The 21059-nt window shown below is 46.8% G+C and overlaps 1 protein-coding gene across 2 annotated transcripts in view; it reads right to left on the reverse strand.

Moving 5' to 3' along the window:
- The window catches only part of RBM20 (RNA binding motif protein 20), a 216305-nt gene that overhangs the window by 79919 nt on the left and 115327 nt on the right, over positions 1–21059 (reverse strand). The window contains exon 1 of one of the 2 annotated variants that reach the window (XM_083149841.1): positions 9016–9337. The exons of the other annotated variant lie outside the window; for it this stretch is intronic. The gene's annotated coding sequence lies outside the window, so the exon portion shown is untranslated. Of the gene's footprint in view, positions 1–9015; positions 9338–21059 lie in introns of those variants that run through there. 2 annotated transcript variants of the gene reach the window in all.

Raw genomic sequence — 21059 nt, forward strand, 5'->3', positions numbered from 1 at the left:
CTTTTTCTCACTAACTACCTTCAAATACTGCCCTTACTCTCACTAACCACCTTCTAATACTGCTATTTCTCTCACTAACCACCTTCTAATACTGTTCTTACCCTCACTAACCACCTTCTAATACTGTGCTTACTCTCACTAACCACCTTCTAATCCTGCTCTTACTCTCACTAACCACCTTCTAATACTGTCATTACTCTCACTAACCACCTTCTAATACTGCCCTTACTCTCACTAGCCACCTTCTAATACTGCTCTTACTCTCACTAAACACCTTCTAATACTGTCCTTATTCTCACTAACCACCTTCTAATATTGCGTTTACTCTCACTAACCACCTTCTAATACTGCTCTTTCTCTCACTAACTGCCTTCTAATACTGCTCTTACTCTCACTAACTGCCTTCTAATACTGCTCTCTCTCACTAACAGCATTCTAATACTGCTCTCTCTTACTAACAGCCTTCTAATACTGGTCTTACGCTCACTAACCACCTTCTAATACTGCTCTTACGCTCACTAACCACCTTCTAATACTGCTCTCACTAACAGCCTTCTGATATTGCTCTTACTCTCACTAACTGCCTTCTGATACTGCCCTTACTCTCACTAACTGCCTTCTAATACTATCCTTGCCCTCACTAACCACCTTCAAATACAGCCCTTACTCTCACTAACCACCTTCTAATACTGTCATTACTCTCACTAACCACCTTCTAATACTGCCCTTACTCTCACTAACCACCTTCTAATACTGCTCTTACTCTCACTAACCACCTTCTAATACTGTCCTTATTCTCACTAACCAACTTCTAATATTGCGCTTACTCTCACTAACCACCTTCTAATACTGCTCTTCTCTCTCTAACTGCCTTCTAATACTGCTCTTACTCTCACTAACTGCCTTCTAATACTGCTCTCTCTCACTAACCACCTTCTAATACTGCTCTTACTCTCACTAACCGTCTTCTAATACTGCTCACTCTCACTAATCACCTTCTAATACTGCTCGCTCTCACTCACCACCTTCTAATACTGCCCTTACTCTCACTAACCACCTTCTAATACTGCTCGCTCTCACTAACCACCTTCTAATACTGCCCTTACTCTCACTAACCACCTTCTAATACTGCTCTCTCTTACTAACAGCCTTCAAATACTGCTCTTACTCTCACTAACTGCCTTCTAATACTGCTCTTACGCTCACTAGCCACCTTCTAATACTGCTCGCTCTCACTAACAGCCTTCTGATACTGCTCTTACTCTCACTAACTGCCTTCTGATACTGCTCTTACTCTCACTAACCGCCTTCTAATACTATCCTTACCCTCACTAACCACCTTCAAATACAGCCCTTACTCTCACTAACCACCTTCTAATACTGTCATTACTCTCACTAACCACCTTCTAATACTGCCCTTACTCTCACTAACCACCTTCTAATACTGCTCTTACTCTCACTAACCACCTTCTAATACTGTCCTTATTCTCACTAACCACCTTCTAATATTGCGCTTACTCTCACTAACCACCTTCTAATACTGCTCTTTCTCTCACTAACTGCCTTCTAATACTGCTCTTACTCTCACTAACTGCCTTCTAATACTGATCTTACTCTCACTAACTGCCTTCTAATACTGCTCTCTCTCACTAACAGCATGCTAATACTGCTCTCTCTTACTAACAGCCTTCTAATACTGCTCTTACTCTCACTAACTGCCTTCTAATACTGCTCTTACGCTCACTAACCACCTTCTAATACTGCTCTTTCTCTCACTAACTGCCTTCTAATACTGCTCTTACTCTCACTAACTGCCTTCTAATACTGCTCTCTCTCACTAACAGCATTCTAATACTGCTCTCTCTTACTAACAGACTTCTAATACTGCTCTTACTCTCACTAACTGCCTTCTAATACTGCTCTTACGCTCACTAACCACCTTCTAATACTGCTCGTTCTCACTAACAGCCTTCTGATACTGCACTTACTCTCACTAACTGCCTTCTGATACTGCTCTTACTCTCACTAACCGCCTTCTAATACTATCCTTACCCTCACTAACCACCTTCAAATACAGCCCTTTCACTAACCACCTTCTAATACTGTCATTACTCTCACTAACCACCTTCTAACACTGCCCTTACTCTCACTAACCACCTTCTAATACTGCTCTTACTCTCACTAACCACCTTCTAATACTGTCCTTATTCTTACTAACCACCTTCTAATATGGCGCTTACTCTCACTAACCACCTTCTAATACTGCTCTTTCTCTCACTAACTGCCTTCTAATACTGCTCTTACTCTCATTAACTGCCTTCTAATACTGCTCTTACTCTCACTAACTGCCTTCTAATACTGCTCTTACTCTCACTAACCACCTTCTAATACTGCTCGCTCTCACTAACTACCTTCTAATACTGCCCTTACTCTCACTAACCACCTTCTAATACTGCTCACTCTCACTAATCACCTTCTAATACTGCTCTCTCTTACTAACAGCCTTCAAATACTGCTCTTACTCTCACTAACTGCCTTCTAATACTGCTCTTACGCTCACTAGCCACCTTCTAATACTGCTCGCTCTCACTAACAGCCTTCTGATATTGCTCTTACTCTCACTAACTGCCTTCTGATACTGCTCTTACTCTCACTAACCGCCTTCTAATACTATCCTTACCCTCACTAACCACCTCCAAATACAGCCCTTACTCTCACTAACCACCTTCTAATACTGTCATTACTCTCACTAACCACCTTCTAATACTGCCCTTACTCTCACTAACCACCTTCTAATACTGCTCTTACTCTCACTAACCACCTTCTAATACTGTCCTTATTCTCACTAACCACCTTCTAATATTGCGCTTACTCTCACTAACCACCTTCTAATACTGCTCTTTCTCTCACTAACTGCCTTCTAATACTGCTCTTACTCTCACTAACTGCCTTCTAATACTGATCTTACTCTCACTAACTGCCTTCTAATACTGCTCTCTCTCACTAACAGCATGCTAATACTGCTCTCTCTTACTAACAGCCTTCTAATACTGCTCTTACTCTCACTAACTGCCTTCTAATACTGCTCTTACGCTCACTAACCACCTTCTAATACTGCTCTTTCTCTCACTAACTGCCTTCTAATACTGCTCTTACTCTCACTAACTGCCTTCTAATACTGCTCTCTCTCACTAACAGCATTCTAATACTGCTCTCTCTTACTAACAGCCTTCTAATACTGCTCTTACTCTCACTAACTGCCTTCTAATACTGCTCTTACGCTCACTAACCACCTTCTAATACTGCTCGCTCTCACTAACAGCCTTCTGATACTGCACTTACTCTCACTAACTGCCTTCTGATACTGCTCTTACTCTCACTAACCGCCTTCTAATACTATCCTTACCCTCACTAACCACCTTCAAATACAGCCCTTTCACTAACCACCTTCTAATACTGTCATTACTCTCACTAACCACCTTCTAACACTGCCCTTACTCTCACTAACCACCTTCTAATACTGCTCTTACTCTCACTAACCACCTTCTAATACTGTCCTTATTCTTACTAACCACCTTCTAATATGGCGCTTACTCTCACTAACCACCTTCTAATACTGCTCTTTCTCTCACTAACTGCCTTCTAATACTGCTCTTACTCTCATTAACTGCCTTCTAATACTGCACTTACTCTCACTAACTGCCTTCTAATACTGATCTCTCTCACTAACAGCATTCTAATACTGCTCTCTCTTACTAACAGCCTTCTAATACTGCTCTTACTCTCACTAACTGCCTTCTAATACTGCTCTTACGCTCACTAACCACCTTCTAATACTGCTCGCTCTCACTAACAGCCTTCTGATACTGCTCTTACTCTCACTAACTGCCTTCTGATACTGCTCTTACTCTCACTAACTGCATTCTAATACTATCCTTACCCTCACTAACCACCTTCAAATACAGCCCTTACTCTCACTAACAGCCTTCTAATACTGCTCTTACTCTCACTAACTGCCTTCTAATACTGCTCTCTCTCACTAACAGCATTCTAATACTGCTCTCTCTTACTAACAGCCTTCTAATACTGCACTTTCTCTCACTAACTGCCTTCTAATACTGCTCTTATGCTCACTAACCACCTTCTAATACTGCTCGCTCTCACTAACAGCCTTCTGATACTGCTCTTACTCTCACTAACTGCCTTCTAATACTATCCTTAACCTCACTAACCACATTCAAATACAGCCCTTACTCTCACTAACAGCCTTCTAATACTGCTCTCTCTCACTAACCACCTTCTAATTCTGCTCTCTCTTACTAACCACCTTCAAATATAGCCCTTACTCTCACTAACCACCTTCTAATACTGCTCTTACTCTCACTAACCACCTTCTAATACTGCTCTTACTCTCACTAACCACCTTCTAATCCTGCTCTTACTCTCACTAACCACCTTCTAATACTGCTCTTACTCTCACTAACCACCTTCTAATACTGCTCTTACCCTCGCTAACCACCTTCTTATACTGCCCTTACTCTCACTAACTGCCTTCTAATACTGCTCTTACTCTCACTAACCACCTTCTAATACTGCCCTTACTCCCACTAACTGCCTTCTAATACTGCTCTTACTCTCACTAACCACCTTCTAATACTGCTCTTACTCTCACTAACCGTCTTCTAATACTGCTCACTTTCACTAATCACCTTCTTATACTGCTCGCTCTCACTCACCACCTTCTAATACTGCCCTTACTCTCACTAACCACCTTCTAATACTGCTCGCTCTCACTAACCACCTTCTAATACTGCCCTTACTCTCACTAACCACCTTCTAATACTGCTCACTCTCACTAATCACCTTCTAATACTGCTCGCTCTCACTAACCACCTTCTAATACTGCCCTTACTCTCACTAACCACCTTCTAATACTGCTCACTCTCACTAATCACCTTCTAATACTGCCCTTACTCTCACTAACCACCTTCTAATACTGCCCTTACTCTCACTAACCACCTTCTAATACTGCTCGCTCTCACTAACCACCTTCTAATACTGCTCTTACTCTCACTAACCACCTTCTAATACTGCTCTTATTCTCACTAACCACCTTCTAATCCTGCTCTTACTCTCACTAACCACCTTCTAATACTGCTCGCTCTCACTAACCACCTTCTAATACTGTCCTTATTCTCACTAACCACCTTCTAATATGGCACTTACTCTCACTAACCACCTTCTAATACTGCTCTTTCTCTCAGTAACTGCCTTCTAATACTGCTCTTACTCTCACTAACTGCCTTCTAATACTGCTCACTCTCACTAATCACCTTCTAATACTGCCCTTACTCTCACTAACCGCCTTCTAATACTGCCCTTACTCTCACTAACCGCCTTCTAATACTGCCCTTAAGGCCCCCATACACTAGCCGATTTTGGTCAGATTTCAGCCAGATCAGACGGATCTGGCAGAAATCGGACCAAAATCGGCTAGTTTGGATGTCCCCTCAGATCCGATGCGCGGTCCCGTGCGCATCGGATCTGCGTCGGGTGGTCGGACCTGCTGCACGTCCGACCACCCGACTTGGGACCTAGTGGGGCGGCGCGGCGGTGGAGGGAGCAGGGGGGGCTGGGGACGCGGCGCGGCTGCGGGGGACACAGGCGGCATAGAGCCGGGCAGGGGAAGCCGGCCGGGAGCTGTCAGTAATGAATAAAAAAAAAAAAGCCCATACAATGAATGGGCGGCCTGTGATTGGCTGAGCGCTCTCTCAGCCAGTCAGCAATTGGCTGAGAGAGCGCTCAGCAGCCAATCACAGGCTGCCCATTCATTGTATGGGCTTTTTTTTTTTTATTCATTACTGACAGCTCCCGGCCGGCTTCCCCTGCCCGGCTCTATGCCGCCTGTGTCCCCCGCAGCGTCCCCAGCCCCCCTGCTCCCTCTACCTCCTTGCCGCACAGACGCTGGGGGACAGCGTCCCCAGCAGCGGGGGACACAGACGCTGTCCCCCGCAGCGTCCCCAGCAGCGGGGGACACAGAGTCCCCAGCCCCCCTGCTCCCTCTACCGCCTTGCCGCACAGACGCTGGGGGACAGCGTCCCCAGCAGCGGGGGACACAGACGCTGTCCCCCGCAGCGTCCCCAGCAGCGGGGGACACAGAGTCCCCTGCTCCCACCTCTGTAGCCCCCCCCCCCCCACCCCCCTGCTCCCCGGGTTTTTTACATGTGATAAATCGAGACGATTTATCACATGTAAAAAATGGCACATCAAGTGCCAGTCTAATCAAGCTCCCCCGGGGAGCAGCCGGGGAAGCTCAGGGGGAAGTCGGGGGCGACTTGTCCTAAGGACAAGTCGCCCTAGTGTATGGGGGCCCTTACTCTCACTAACCGCCTTCTAATACTGCTCACTCTCACTAATCACCTTCTAATACTGCTCTTATTCTCACTAACCACCTTCTAATACTGCTCTTATTCTCACTAACCGCCTTCTAATACTGCTCACTCTCACTAATCACCTTCTAATACTGCACTTATTCTCACTAACCGCCTTCTAATACTGCTTCTTTGGCGGTTGACGGACTGCGCTTCATGAAATATATTTGATCTTTAAGTTGCACATTCATGGTACCCAACTACCGCTGAACTGAGCCTCTATGTATAAGGCCTAAGCGTGTTGTATATAAATTGCTATAGGTGCCCACGCATGGTACGATGTGCTCCATGATCCGTGCATTTTGAACTAGATGCGATGTGACCTAGTTCAAACAGTGGGGCAGATGTATTAAGCCGTAACAAGAGATAAATACAAGGGTGATAAAGAGAGATAAACGTCAGCTAAAAATCAGCTCATAACTGACTTTTTTTCAAACACAGCCTGTAACATGACAGTTGGCAGGTGATTGGCTGGACATTTATCTCTCTTTATCACCCTTGGATTTATCTCGTTAAGGCTTGATACATCTGCCCCATGTGCTGCACACACTTTTCGTACTTTGCGATGTAATGTGCGCAGGAGAGTGCATCGCATCACAAGCCCCAAACGCATGGTGTGTGGGCACCGTAAATGCTACAAGTAGTATGTAGCATATATTTTAATTATATTCTACAGTTTGTTTTAACCTTTAGCTGCTCTTCTTAAACATCAGTAACACACAGTTGTGTATGCATGTATGAATTATTGCATGCATGCATGTATGTATGATTATGTATGGTGTAATGGTTAGCATTACTGTCTCACAGGGCTGAGGTCATGGGTTCGATTCCCACCATGGCTTTAACTGTGTGGAGTTTGTATATTCTCCCCGTACTTGCGTGGGTTTCCTCCGGGTGCTCCGGTTTCCTCCCACAATCCAAAAATATACTGGTAGGTTAATTGGCTCCCAACAATAAAAAAATTTACCCTGGAATGTCTGTGTGTGTGTGTGTGTACATGTGGTAGGGAATATAGATTGTAAGCTTTACTGGGGCAGGGACTGATGTGAATGTTCAAATATTCTCTGTAAAGCGCTGCGGAATATGTGTGCGCTATATAAGAAACTGTTAATAAATAAATAAATGTATGTATGTAATTATGTATGTTTGAATGCATGTATGTATGTATGTATGTATGCATGTCTGTCTGTGTATATATATATATATGTATTTATGCGTGTATGTATATATATATATATATATATATATATATATATATATAGGTGTCAGTCTGGCCTGATTCGCTCCTTCTTTGCCATGGCTGACATAAAACAATGACCGGGTACTTCTCTTATAAATGCCATTAATTTAATTTGCTGTGAATACTTGTCTCTAGTCCGTTCCAACTCTAAGGGGTTTATTTACGAAGCGTCCGGTTGTAAAACCCAACTCTTCCCATCATGTTTATACCCAATATTTACAACCGGACGCTATGTAAATAAAGAGTGAGATAATGATAATAGTGTTATATAACATGATATAATATAATGTTCCATGATATGATATAATACAAACGTTATATAGCGCTTTTCTCCAAAGAAAACAGCTTTAAATTAATTACATTCAAAATATCTAATTAAACCCCTGCTGCTAAATAACACAACGGGAAACGAGCTTGGCTGGAATTTGGCCAAAACGTCTATAATCAGGCATAATACTACGGCAAATGGTACAATGTGTATGATCTGTAACAATATAACGTCACAGTATACATTTATACTACAACACATTGAGCAGAAACATCGATATTATATCGGTGAAGACAATATTGTTTATATGGACAATGAAAAAAAAAATATCTATGATTCTTTATCCCTCTGTAATACTGCGCACCACAATGACCTGACATAATGTGAAGTATACATAAAGGCGTACGCCGATTCCCTATTCACATACCAGGCGCTTACTAAGTTACGTACAGGGCGTCTGAAGGCAAAAGTCCCAAATTAATAAAAAGCAATGACACAACACAAAGATTCAGGTTAGGTGGAACCCCTTATGATGACACAGAAGTAATACAGGTCTATATATTCCTTGTATGACAGTAGCCAACACGTGTGTGTCCTCTCATGACCAAAACCAGGGAAATAAAATTACTGTGACGTCCATAAAATCCAGAACTGAACAGAGACGAACTTCCGAGACTTTACAGAAACGACGTTAATCCAAATACATCTCGTTCGGAAGACACGAAAACCCTAAGAGGACTCCGTGACTTGTATTTGTGGATCATTTGTCCCTGATAAACCATGGCAGCGTGTATCGGCAATACGTAATACAGCGCATATTCCAGCACTTCTACCTAAATAATGTGCAGACGTCGTGGAACGCAATGTGGAACGCAATGTGCTTCTACACAAACACAGATCCACTCGGCCCAACCTTGTGCACGGTTTAACCCCTTCTTTCTAGGGAGAGAGCTCCTTGTCTCCCCATTGCGAAGCGCACCCTGGCTTCACCCTACGGTAATGGGAAGGGGCACACACAAGTTATTTCTCCCCTGTCCCCAGTGACCTTGGTTCCCATAAGTAGTAGACAGTCCTACCTTACTCAAAATAGTAGACAGTCCTACTTTACTCCAACGAGTCGTGACTCCCCGGAGTAGTGGAGACGGGTACGGTGTGAAATTCCTCCCTGTCGTACGACTTCCCCTCCTCTTCACGGAGAGCGCACATATTGCTCCAGCTGTATAGTCTCCCAGTATTTCCAGCCCTTCTTCCCATCAAACCGCACAACTTTCCCCGAGCTGGTACACAAAAAGCGGAGGGGACGTCACACGTCCTGCGGGATTGTTACCGTCACACACACACAATATGACTTGATGTGTATTCCATATGGTCGCTGTCTCCTCCTGCTTTGGCTACTGACAGCCCCAGCTCTCAGGCCTTCCAACCCGTGGAGAATGATTCCCAGGCATGCTCGCTTCTCTCGTTATAATTGGATGTGTTACATTCACAGCCAGCAAAGTAGCTGCAGCAGCATTCACGTCTTACCATGCTGTGTACTGCTATTTATAAATGGCTCCAAATACCTCACCGTTTCCTCAATACAAACAGAAAAGAGAAAGTGCTACAAACCTCGGGGGGATTTAGGCCTTAGGAACGCCGCAAGGGAACAGGTGCAACAACGCAAATAGCGGGATATATCCGGAAATAATTCATTTATACTCATTTTTGGGAGGTGGCACAAAAGTTTGATACAAGAATCTAAACTCCGGATATGTCTGCAGATACATATTTTACTCATTTCTAGAGCGATTTCTTTCCTTTCATTCTGTTATGTAATTGGTTATATTATTATTATCCTTTGTCTATATGGCGCCACAAGGGATCTGTGGCGCCCAATTACAGAGTACATAACTGAATAAGCAAAACAGTGACTGACAACTGAATACAATAGAGGACAAGTACAGGGCACATAACCATAGCTGTATCAGCAGGGGGCACTGACATAAGTATCAGGGGGCAGAGAAAAAGGGATCCGCAGCGCCCTATTACAGAGTATATAACCCAGGAGACAGTGACTGACAGCTGTATACAATAGAGGACAAGTACAGGGCACATAACCATAGCTGTATCAGCAGAGGGCACTGACATAAGTATCAGGGGCAGAGAACAAGGGATCCGCAGCGCCCTATTACAGAGTATATAATCCAGGAGACAGTGACTTACAGTTACATACAATAGAGGACAGGTACAGGGCACATAACCATAGCTGCATCTGCAGAGGACACTGACATAAGTATCAGGGGGCAGAGAACAAGGGATCCGCAGCGCCCTATTACAGAGTATATAATCCAGGAGACAGTGACTGACAGCTGAATACAATAGAGGACAAGTACAGGACACATAACCATAACTGCATCAGCAGAGTACACTGACATAAGTATCAGGGGGCAGAGAACAAGGGATCCGCAGCACCCTATTACAGGGTATATAATCCAGGAGACAGTGACTTACAGCTGAATACAATAGAGGACAAGTGCAGAGCACATAACCATAGCTGCATCAGCAGGGGACACTGACATAAGTATCAGGGGGCAGAGAACAAGGGATCCACAGCACCCTATTACAGAGTATATAACCCAGGAGACAGTGACTTACAGCTGAATACAATAGAGGAGAAGTGCAGAGCACATAACCATAGCTGCATCAGTAGGGGACACTGACGTAAGTATCAGGGGGCAGAGAACAAGGGATCCGCAGCATCCTATTACAGAGTATATAACCTAGGAGACAGTGACTTACAGCTGAATACAATAGAGGACAAGTGCAGGGCACATAACCATATCTACATCAGCAGGTGGCACTGACATAAGTATCCGGGGGCAGAGAACAAGGGATCTGCGGTGACCTATTACAGAGTATATAATCTAGGAGACAGTGACTTACAGCTGAATACAATAGAGGAGAAGTGCAGAGCACATAACCATAGCTGCATCAGCAGGGGACACTGACATAAGTATCAGGGGGCAGAGAACAAGGGATCCGCAGCACCCTATTACAGAGTATATAATCCAGGAGACAGTGACTTACAGCTGAATACAATAGAGGACGAGTACAGGGCACATAACCATAGCTGCATCAGCAGAGGACACTGACATAAGTATCAGGGGGCAGAGAACAAGGGATTCGCAGCACCCTATTACAGAGTATATAATCCAGGAGACAGTGACTTACAGCTGAATACAATAGAGGAGAAGTGCAGAGCACATAACCATAGCTGCATCAGTAGGGGGCACTGACATAAGTATCAGGGGGAAGAGAACAAGGGATCCGCAGCACCCTATTGCAGAGTATATAACCCAGGAGACAGTGACTTACAGCTGAGTACAATAGAGGACAAGTACAGGGCACATGACCATAGCTGCATCAGCAGAGAACACTGACATAAGTATCAGGGGCAGAGAACAAGGGATCCGCAGCACCCTATTACAGAGTATATAACCCAGGAGACAGTGACTTACAGCTGAATACAATAGAGGACAAGTGCAGGGCACATAACCATAGCTGCATCAGTAGGGGGCACTGACATAAGTATCAGGGGGCAGAGAACAAGGGATCCGCAGCACCCTATTGCAGAGTTTTTAACCCAGGAGACAGTGACTTAAGGCTGAGTACAATAGAGGACAAGTACAGGGCACATAACCATAGCTGCATCAGCAGGCGGCACTGACATAAGTATCAGGGGGCAGAGAACAAGGGATCCGCAGCACCCTATTACACAGTATATAACCCAGGAGACAGTGAGTTACAGGTGAATACAATAGATGACAAGTGCAGGACACATAACCATAGCTGCATCAGCAGAGAACACTGACATAAGTATCAGGGGCAGAGAACAAGGGATCCACAGCACCCTATTACAGAGTATATAACCCAGGAGACAGTGACTTACAGCTGAATACAATAGAGGACAAGTACAGGGTATATAACCATAGCTGCATCAGCAGGGGGCACTGACATAAGTATCAGGGGGCAGAGAACAAGGGATCCGCAGCGCCCTATTACAGAGTATATAACCCAGGATACAGTGACTGACAGCTGTATACAATAGAGGACAAGTACAGGGCACATAACCATAGCTGCATCAGCAGAGGACACTGACATAAGTATCAGGGGGCAGAGAACAAGGGATCCGCAGCACCCTATTACAGACTATATAACCCGGGAGACAGTGACTTACAGCTGAATACAATAGAGGACAAGTACAGGGCACATAACCATAGCTGCATCAGCAGAGGACACTGACATACAGTAAGTATCAGGGGGCAGAAAACCATAGGATTTGTTGGCATCAAAGATGGTTTAAGTAAGAGAAGGAAAAGCACATGAGGGAGGAGGGCCCTGCTCGGGAGAGCTCACATTCTATATATATATATATATATAGAAAAGAAATATTCAGCAACAGAAATAAAAGTATCAGTACTGTGTATTGCGGGAGTAGTAACAAAGGAAGTTATTCAGCATTGATCGCACATCTGCACATTTTCAGCGCCCTGTGATCCGATAGCAGCAGCTCCACCAGAGTCGAATCCCAAGCGGATGTGAATCAGTTGATCACCAGCAAGTTGTTAGACAGTCATTAGGTCGACACCATAAGATCGACATGCATTTAGGTCGACATGCAGGAATGTCGACATGGGTCTAGGTCAACAGGGTCATAAGATCAATTGGGTTATTAGGTCAACATGGGTTATGTCAGAAGTCAAAACTGTCGACCTAATGACATGACCTAAGGATCCTGCCGACCTAACCCATGTCGACCTAGACCCATGTCGACCTAATGACTGTCTAACCACTTGTTGGTGACCCAATGACCATATCCTGTGCAAGCTTGCGGAAATATATTTCGGCCTATGCAGTCTGAGTGTAGCCCAGGACTTACATGGCGGGTGCGATAGAAACAGGCTGATCACAGCCAGCGCTGATGTCACAGACCCTCCATGATAATGCCTGGACCCGTCTACATTTTTCCTGACACGCCCAAAAAATGGCGGGGTGACACCCATAAAAGCCGGCTTCTAGTCAATTAACTTGCATACGGCCAGCAATTGCAGGGTGTCCTTGCACATGAGCGCTATGGTCGAAACCGTTGGGTCGACAGGTGGGAAGGTCGACAGGGTTCTAGGTCGACAGGGGTCAAGGTCGACAGGTGTCTAGGTCGACATGGGACAAGGTCGACATGGTACAATGTCGACATATGCTTTAGGTCGACATGGGTTAGGTTGACAGGTCGTTAGGTTGACATGGGTTTTTCACAGTTTTTTGAGCCGACATGTGCCAACAGGCGGTATTTCATGCCCTACCATCCACTAGGGTGTGGTGGGAGAATAAAATAGTGTGCTGAGCGCAGCAACTTCCAACTGTGCCCATGTCGACTGTGTCGACATTCGGGTAAAAAAACAGTGAAAAAACCCATGTCGACCTAGCGACCTTACTCATGGCGACCTAATGCATATGTCGACCTAAACCCATGTTGACCTAGACACCTGTCGATCTTGATCCATGTCGACCTAGAACCCTGTCGACCTTCCCACCTGTCAACCCAACGGTGTTGACCTAATGACTGTTGACCTAACTATGGTCGATAAAACGATCCACACCCCTGAAAACCGTGTTTTTTTTGAATATTTCGTTTTTTTGGGGGGGGGGGGGAGGGGTTTCTTCCCCCCCTCCCCCTGCCCTTTTTTTTCATACTTACCTCATCCCCCGATGTCCACGGCGGCCTCCGGAGTCCTCTTCAGCGGCATCTCCGGTCCCAGGGGTGCATTGCCTGAGTGTGCGGGCGTGCCGGTGATGTCACCGGAGCACCCACACACTCCTGCTATGCTGCTGAAGAGGATCCTGAAGGCCGCTGTGGATGCCAGGGGACACTGTGGAGTCGGGGGACTATTGGGGCACCACCAGGGGAGGGGAAAAAAATATACTCCAAAATCCGAAAAAATTCCCATATCCAAAATGCTTGTTGTCCTGAGCATTTTGAAAAAGGGATACTCAACCTAAACTGGCAAACATTCCAAAACTCTGATGTTTGATAGAGATAGTTTGTTGCCACAGATACTATATGGGTGAATGGCGGGCATGTGGTATGCATGATAACCATGCCGGCATTTATCGGGTACATAGTGGCGATAATAACACCGTTATGTATCTAGAACAGATCAAAGGAGAGCGCACTTCACAAAAGCTGCCAATATGTTGCAGAACAATGGAGTCAAACTCATGGCCCTCCAGCTGTTACAGAACTACACATCCCAGCATGCCCTGCCACCGATTTTATATAATGGATTGCTAAAACTGTGGCAGGGCATGCTGGGACGTGTAGTTCCACAGCAGCTGGAGGGCCGTGAGTTTGAAACCACTGATGTGTCACATGACAGGGAACACTTGGAGGGATTCATTGGATCTCTATCAGTGCACACGCCAATGAGAAGCCTATAGGCCTCTATTAGGCAATGTCATCTACAGATGGCACTTGTTACGGGTCATGTTCCGATGCCTGGTACAAATAGGAGTGCAGCCAAAATTCTGAACACAGATTTATTAATGACTTCCTACCCAGGTGTGGTGTAGAAGGTGAACTGCAGTAGGTCGACAAGTACAACATGTTGACAGGTACAAACAGTCGACACACATACAGAGTGGCCGGCAGGGCAGGTGGTTGAATTTGAGGCGTGGCCACACTCTCATGTCATTGTGGCTCCGACCCCACTATACAGAGCTGTAAAAACAGAGGCGGAGCTACAATGATGCGAGCCTGAAACTAGCATTCGCCTGCATTTGCTCCCGCATCTTCACCAACTGATGCATGAGCGGAGGCAGCAGCGCCAACCTCTGTGCAGCCAGCTAGGGGACGGAAGAGTCTTCAGATCCTCTCACCACGTTGGTATGTAAGACACTTGCCAGCCCTCCGTAATACAATACTACAACAAAGTATCGAGGAACGTTTGTTTCGCTGTCCACAATAAATAAGCTTTACCGCTAGATGGGATCAGGGACAGCTCTATATTCAGCGGATGCACGGATTATACACATTCCCACCTGGCCTATTAGGCAGTACAAGTAGTGGAGCTGGTGGGACCCCTTCAGTGCAAGTTATACTGTACCTCTGTCCAACCAGAAGTCAATGGGTTACCTGCACCCACCCAATTGTTTTAGGAATCTCCTTTTTTATTTCAATCCCTGCAGAACTAATGCATATTAATTATATGGGACCAACCTAATGGCAGCCACGTTCCCAGTTACTGAAGAGTACAGCCACACTCCCAGTTATTGCAGAGTACAGCCACGCTCCCAGTTACTGAAGAGTACAGCCACGCTCCCAGTTACTGAAGAGTACATCCACGCTCCCAGTTACTGCAGAGTACTGCCACGCTCCCAGTTACTGAGAGTACAACCACGCTCCCAGTTACTGCAGAGTACAGCCACGCTCCCAGTTACTGAAGAGTACAGCCACGCTCCCAGTTACTGAAGAGTACAGCCACGCTCACAGTTACTGAGGAGTACAGCCACTCTCCCAGTTACTGAAGAGTACAGCCACGCTCCCAGTTACTGAAGAGTACAGCCACGCTCCCAGTTACTGAAGAGTACTGCCATACTGCTCCCAGTTACTGAAGAATACTGCCATACTGCTCCCAGTTACTGCAGAGTACTGCCATACTGCTCCCAGTTACTGAAGAATACTGCCATACTGCTCCCAGTTACTGCAGAGTACTGCCATGCTCCCAGTTACTGAAGAGTACTGCCACGCTCCCGGTTACTGCAGAGTACTGCCACGCTCCCGGTTACTGCAGAGCACAGCCACGCTCCCGGTTACTGCAGATTACAGCCATGCTCCCAGTACCTGAAGAGTACAGCCATACTGCTCCCAGTTACTGAAGAGTACAGCCATACTGCTCCCAGTTACTGAAGAGTACAGCCATACTGCTCCCAGTTACTGAAGAGTACAGCCATACTGCTCCCGGATACTGAAGAGCACTGCCACACTTCCGGCTACTGAAGAGTACAGCCACGCTCCCGGTTACTGAAGAGTACTGCCATGCTCCCAGTTACTGAAGAGTACAGCCTCTCTCCCAGTTACTGAAGAGTACTGCCACGCTCCCAGATACTGAAGAGTACTTCCATACTGCTCCCAGTTACTGAAGAGTACTGCCACGCTCCCAGTTACTGAAGAGTACATTCACGCTCCCAGTTACTGAAGAGTACAGCCACGCTCCAAGTTACTGAAGAGTACAGCCACGCTAGCAGTTACTGAAGAGTACAGCAACGCTCCCGGTTACTGAAGAGTACAGCCACGCTCCCAGTTACTGAAGAGTACAGCCACGCTCCCAGTTACTGAAGAGTACAGCCATACTGCTCCCAGTTACTGCAGAGTACAGCCACGCTCCCAGTTACTGAAGAGTACAGCCACGCTCCCAGTTACTGAAGAGTACAGCCACGCTCCCAGTTACTGAAGAGTACAGCCACGCTCCCAGTTACTGAAGAGTACAGCCACGCTCCCAGTTACTGCAGAGTACAGCCACGCTCCCAGTTACTGCAGAGTACAGCCACGCTCCCAGTTACTGAAGAGTACAGCCACGCTCCCAGTTACTGAAGAGTACAGCCATACTGCTCCCAGTTACTGCAGAGTACAGCCACGCTCCCAGTTACTGAAGAGAACTGCCATACTGCTCGCAGTTACTGAAGAGTACAGCCACGCTTCCAGTTACTGAAGAGAACAGCCTCTCTTCCAGTTACTGAAGAGTACAGCCACGCTCCCAGTTACTGAAGAGAACAGCCTCTCTCCCAGTTACTGAAGAGTACAGCCACGCTCCCAGTTACTGAAGAGTACAGCCACGCTCCCAGTTACTGAAGAGTACAGCCATGCTCCCAGTTACTGCAGAGTACAGCCACGCTCCCAGTTACTGAAGAGTACAGCCATACTGCTCCCAGTTTCTGAAGAGTACAGCCACGCTCCCAGTTACTGAAGAGTACAGCCATGCTCCCAGTTACTGAAGAGTACAGCAACGCTCCCAGTTACTGAAGAGTACAGCTACGCTCCCAGTTACTGAAGAGTACAGCCACGCTCCCAGTTACTGAAGAGAACAGCCTCTCTCCTAGTTACTGAAGAGTACAGCCACGCTCCCAGTTACTGAAGAGTACAGCCACGCTCCCAGTTACTGAAGAGTACAGCCTCTCTCCCAGTTACTAAAGAGTACTGCCACGCTCCCAGTTACTGAAGAGTACAGCCACGCTCCCAGTTACTGAAGAGTACAGCCACGCTCCCAGTTACTGCAGAGTACAGTCACGCTCCCAGTTACTGCAGAGTACAGCCACGCTCCCAGTTACTGCAGAGTACAGCCACGCTCCCAGTTACTGAAGAGCACAGCCTCTCTCCCAGTTACTGAAGAGTACAGCCATGCTCCCAGTTACTGCAGAGTACAGCCACGCTCCCAGTTACTGAAGAGTACAGCCACGCTACCAGTTACTGAAGAGTACAGCCTCTCTCCCAGTTACTGCAGAGTACAGCCACGCTCCCAGTTACTGAAGAGTACAGCCTCTCTCCCAGTTACTGCAGAGTACAGCCACGCTCCCAGTTACTGCAGAGTACAGCCACGCTCCCAGTTACTGCAGAGTACAGCCACGCTCCCGGTTACTGCAGAGTACAGCCACGCTCCCGGTTACTGCAGAGTACAGCCAAGCTCCCAGTTACTGAAGAGTACAGCCACGCTCCCAGTTACTGCAGAGTACAGCCTCTCTCCCAGTTACTGCAGAGTACAGCCACGCTCCCAGTTACTGCAGAGTACAGCCACGCTCCCAGTTACTGAAGAGTACAGCCATGCTCCCAGTTACTGAAGAGTACAGCCATACTGCTCCCAGTTACTGCAGAGTACAGCCACGCTCCCAGTTACTGAAGAGTACTGCCATACTGCTCCCAGTTACTGATGAGTACAGCCACGCTCCCAGTTACTGAAGAGAACAGCCTCTCTCCCAGTTACTGAAGAGTACAGCCACACTCCCAGTTACTGAAGAGAACAGCCTCTCTCCCAGTTACTGAAGAGTACAGCCACGCTCCCAGTTACTGAAGAGTACAGCCATGCTCCCAGTTACTGAAGAGTACAGCCACGCTCCCAGTTACTGCAGAGTACAGCCACGCTCCCAGTTACTGCAGAGTACAGTCACACTCCCAGTTACTGCAGAGTACAGCCACGCTCCCAGTTACTGAAGAGTACAGCCACGCTCCCAGTTACTGAAGAGTACAGCCACGCTCCCAGTTACTGAAGAGTACAGCCACGCTCCCAGTTACTGAAGAGAACAGCCTCTCTCCCAGTTACTGAAGAGTACAGCCACGCTCCCAGTTACTGAAGAGTACAGTCACGCTCCCAGTTACTGAAGAGTACAGCCACGCTCCCAGTTACTGAAGAGTACAGCCTCTCTCCCAGTTACTAAAGAGTACTGCCACGCTCCCAGTTACTGAAGAGTACAGCCACGCTCCCAGTTACTGAAGAGTACAGCCACGCTCCCAGTTACTGCAGAGTACAGCCACGCTCCCAGTTACTGCAGAGTACAGTCACGCTCCCAGTTACTGCAGAGTACAGCCACGCTCCCAGTTACTGCAGAGTACAGCAACGCTCCCAGTTACTGAAGAGCACAGCCTCTCTCCCAGTTACTGAAGAGTACAGCCATGCTCCCAGTTACTGCAGAGTACAACCATGCTCCCAGTTACTGAAGAGTACAGCCATGCTCCCAGTTACTGCAGAGTACAACCATGCTCCCAGTTACTGAAGAGTACAGCCACGCTACCAGTTACTGCAGAGTACAACCATGCTCCCAGTTACTGAAGAGTACAGCCACGCTACCAGTTACTGAAGAGTACAGCCTCTCTCCCAGTTACTGCAGAGTACAACCATGCTCCCAGTTACTGAAGAGTACTGCCATGCTCCCAGTTACTGAAGAGTACAGCCACGCTCCCAGTTACTGAATAGTACTGCCATGCTCCCAGTTACTGCAGTGTACAGCCACGCTCCCACACGCGGACAATTTTTATATGATTAGTTGTTCCTATCAGTCAAAAACGGCCATATTGTTTAAAAAATCTTCCCGCGTGTGGACAGCTTAAGATACTTACTTTGATGCCGGCACTGTGATTTACACAGGCTAAAATGCAGCATTGTGGGTGCGTCATTACCAATGTAGCTCTGTAATGAGGGAACAGACCATGCAGCTGTGTGAGCTGGGGAACCATCGGAGCTAGCAGTCTACGTCACACACATTGCGAGGCACACTGGATTCTTACTTTCACCAATGAAGGATTTATTATCCTATGGAAGTGACAGAACATAACGTGGAACACTTGTGCACAACTTATATATACTTAGTACTTCAGTAACGGAATCCATTTCCCCCCTTCAGTCATGTGCTGGGAGCAGGAGCTGCTGTTAGTACCAATGGTCTCTGAAGTGGTATTTAGTACCAGGAATTCCCATACACTTACTGCGAGAGGGTGCCAGAGGGGAACATGATTATCCGAGTATTACTATAGCCGGGAGCTGAATGCAGCATCATTCAGACACCATGGAACCATCCGTACACTATCTGCACACTAACTGTGGGCCTAATTCAGACAGGATCGCACGGCTGTGAATTCAAAGACTGTGCAATTATTGATATACTGCGCATATGTCCGGCCTGTCTGTACCCCTGTGCAGGGCTGTAAACTGATGTGTATGGGTACACATCCAGTCCAAAGTGCTCGCTTGGAAGTCATTTGATGGTTACTTATCGTCAAATTATCTTTTCTCCTCTCCGCACCGCTCGCAGCCCCCGTGTAACCCAGGAGTCACTTGGCGGCTGCGAGGATTTGAGTGATTTTAGGCAGGTGGCGGCATCCTGCACCCTCCCCTAGCAGGCAAAGGAACGTGCGTTCACCAGGCACTAACAGCGTTTCTATGGGCGCACCCACAAAAATGTGGGCACGCCCATGAAACACTGGGGATCCACCCCTGCACGTCCCCTGTCTGCCAATCAGACTGCAAATACAGAAGTTTGCCAAAGGCGCTCGCAGCTGGGCCCTGCACATGCACATTACGAGAAATGCACATGTACAGTGGCCAGCCTATCGCCCAACGTCCGAATCCGGACCTGGCGGAGCAGGTATGAATCAGGCTCATGGGACGAATGACACTAATTTGGCTTTGATCATTGAATAACCAGCGTCTGTGGGGCCTGTTACTTCCCAGGGAAGCTCCTCTCAGTCCACCTCCGCGCTGTCCAAGTATCCGACACTTCCAGCGCTGACTGTATTTGGGACACAGCTGTCCGTGCACATCTTCCCCCTATACAGTCCCCTTTCTTCCCTTGTTTAGTAACAGGTCGTAAATTTCCCACAAGTTATTCAGAGTTTTACAGCTCACACATTTTCCACAACACCTCCTGTGACAACCCCACAGACAGGTGCGAAAACACAGCATTCCCTGTCCCCAATCTCACAGTAGGGGAAGCAAAAAGCCAGGCGTACACAGTGTAACCATCTGGTCTGTCATTGGGATACGGTCATTTGGTCTATAGCATGATGGTCGACAGTCATTAGGTCGACGCCATTAGGTCGACATGGGAAAAGGTCGACATGGTTCTAGGTCAAAAGGTAGACATAGGGTTTATCACTGTTTTTCGAGCCGACATGTGCCGACAGGCGGTAGTTCATGCCCTACTATCCACTAGGGTGTGGTGGGAGAATAAAATAGTGTGCCGAGCGCAGCGAGCGATGCGAGGGGATGCGGTGCACTTTAAACTGTGTCCATGTCGACTGTTTTGACAACCAGGTCAAAAAACTGTGAAAAACCCCATGTCAACCGTATTACTGTCGACCTAGACATTGTCGAACTAATGACCTGTCGAACTAACGACCTGTCGAACTAATGACCTTTCGACCTAGAACCATGTCAACCTTTTCCCATGTCGACCTTTTCCCATGTCGACCTAGACCCATGTCGACATAATGGTGTCAACCTAATGACTGTCGACCATCATGCTATAGACCAAATGATCCCAACCCGTGTCATTGTGCGAGTCCACTCTGCAAATAGCAACAATAGAAAAATTATAATTA

This window comes from Crinia signifera, chromosome 6 (genome assembly GCF_055691185.1).
Source record: "Crinia signifera chromosome 6, ASM5569118v1, whole genome shotgun sequence".
In the NCBI taxonomy this organism is placed as follows: domain Eukaryota; kingdom Metazoa; phylum Chordata; class Amphibia; order Anura; family Myobatrachidae; genus Crinia; species Crinia signifera.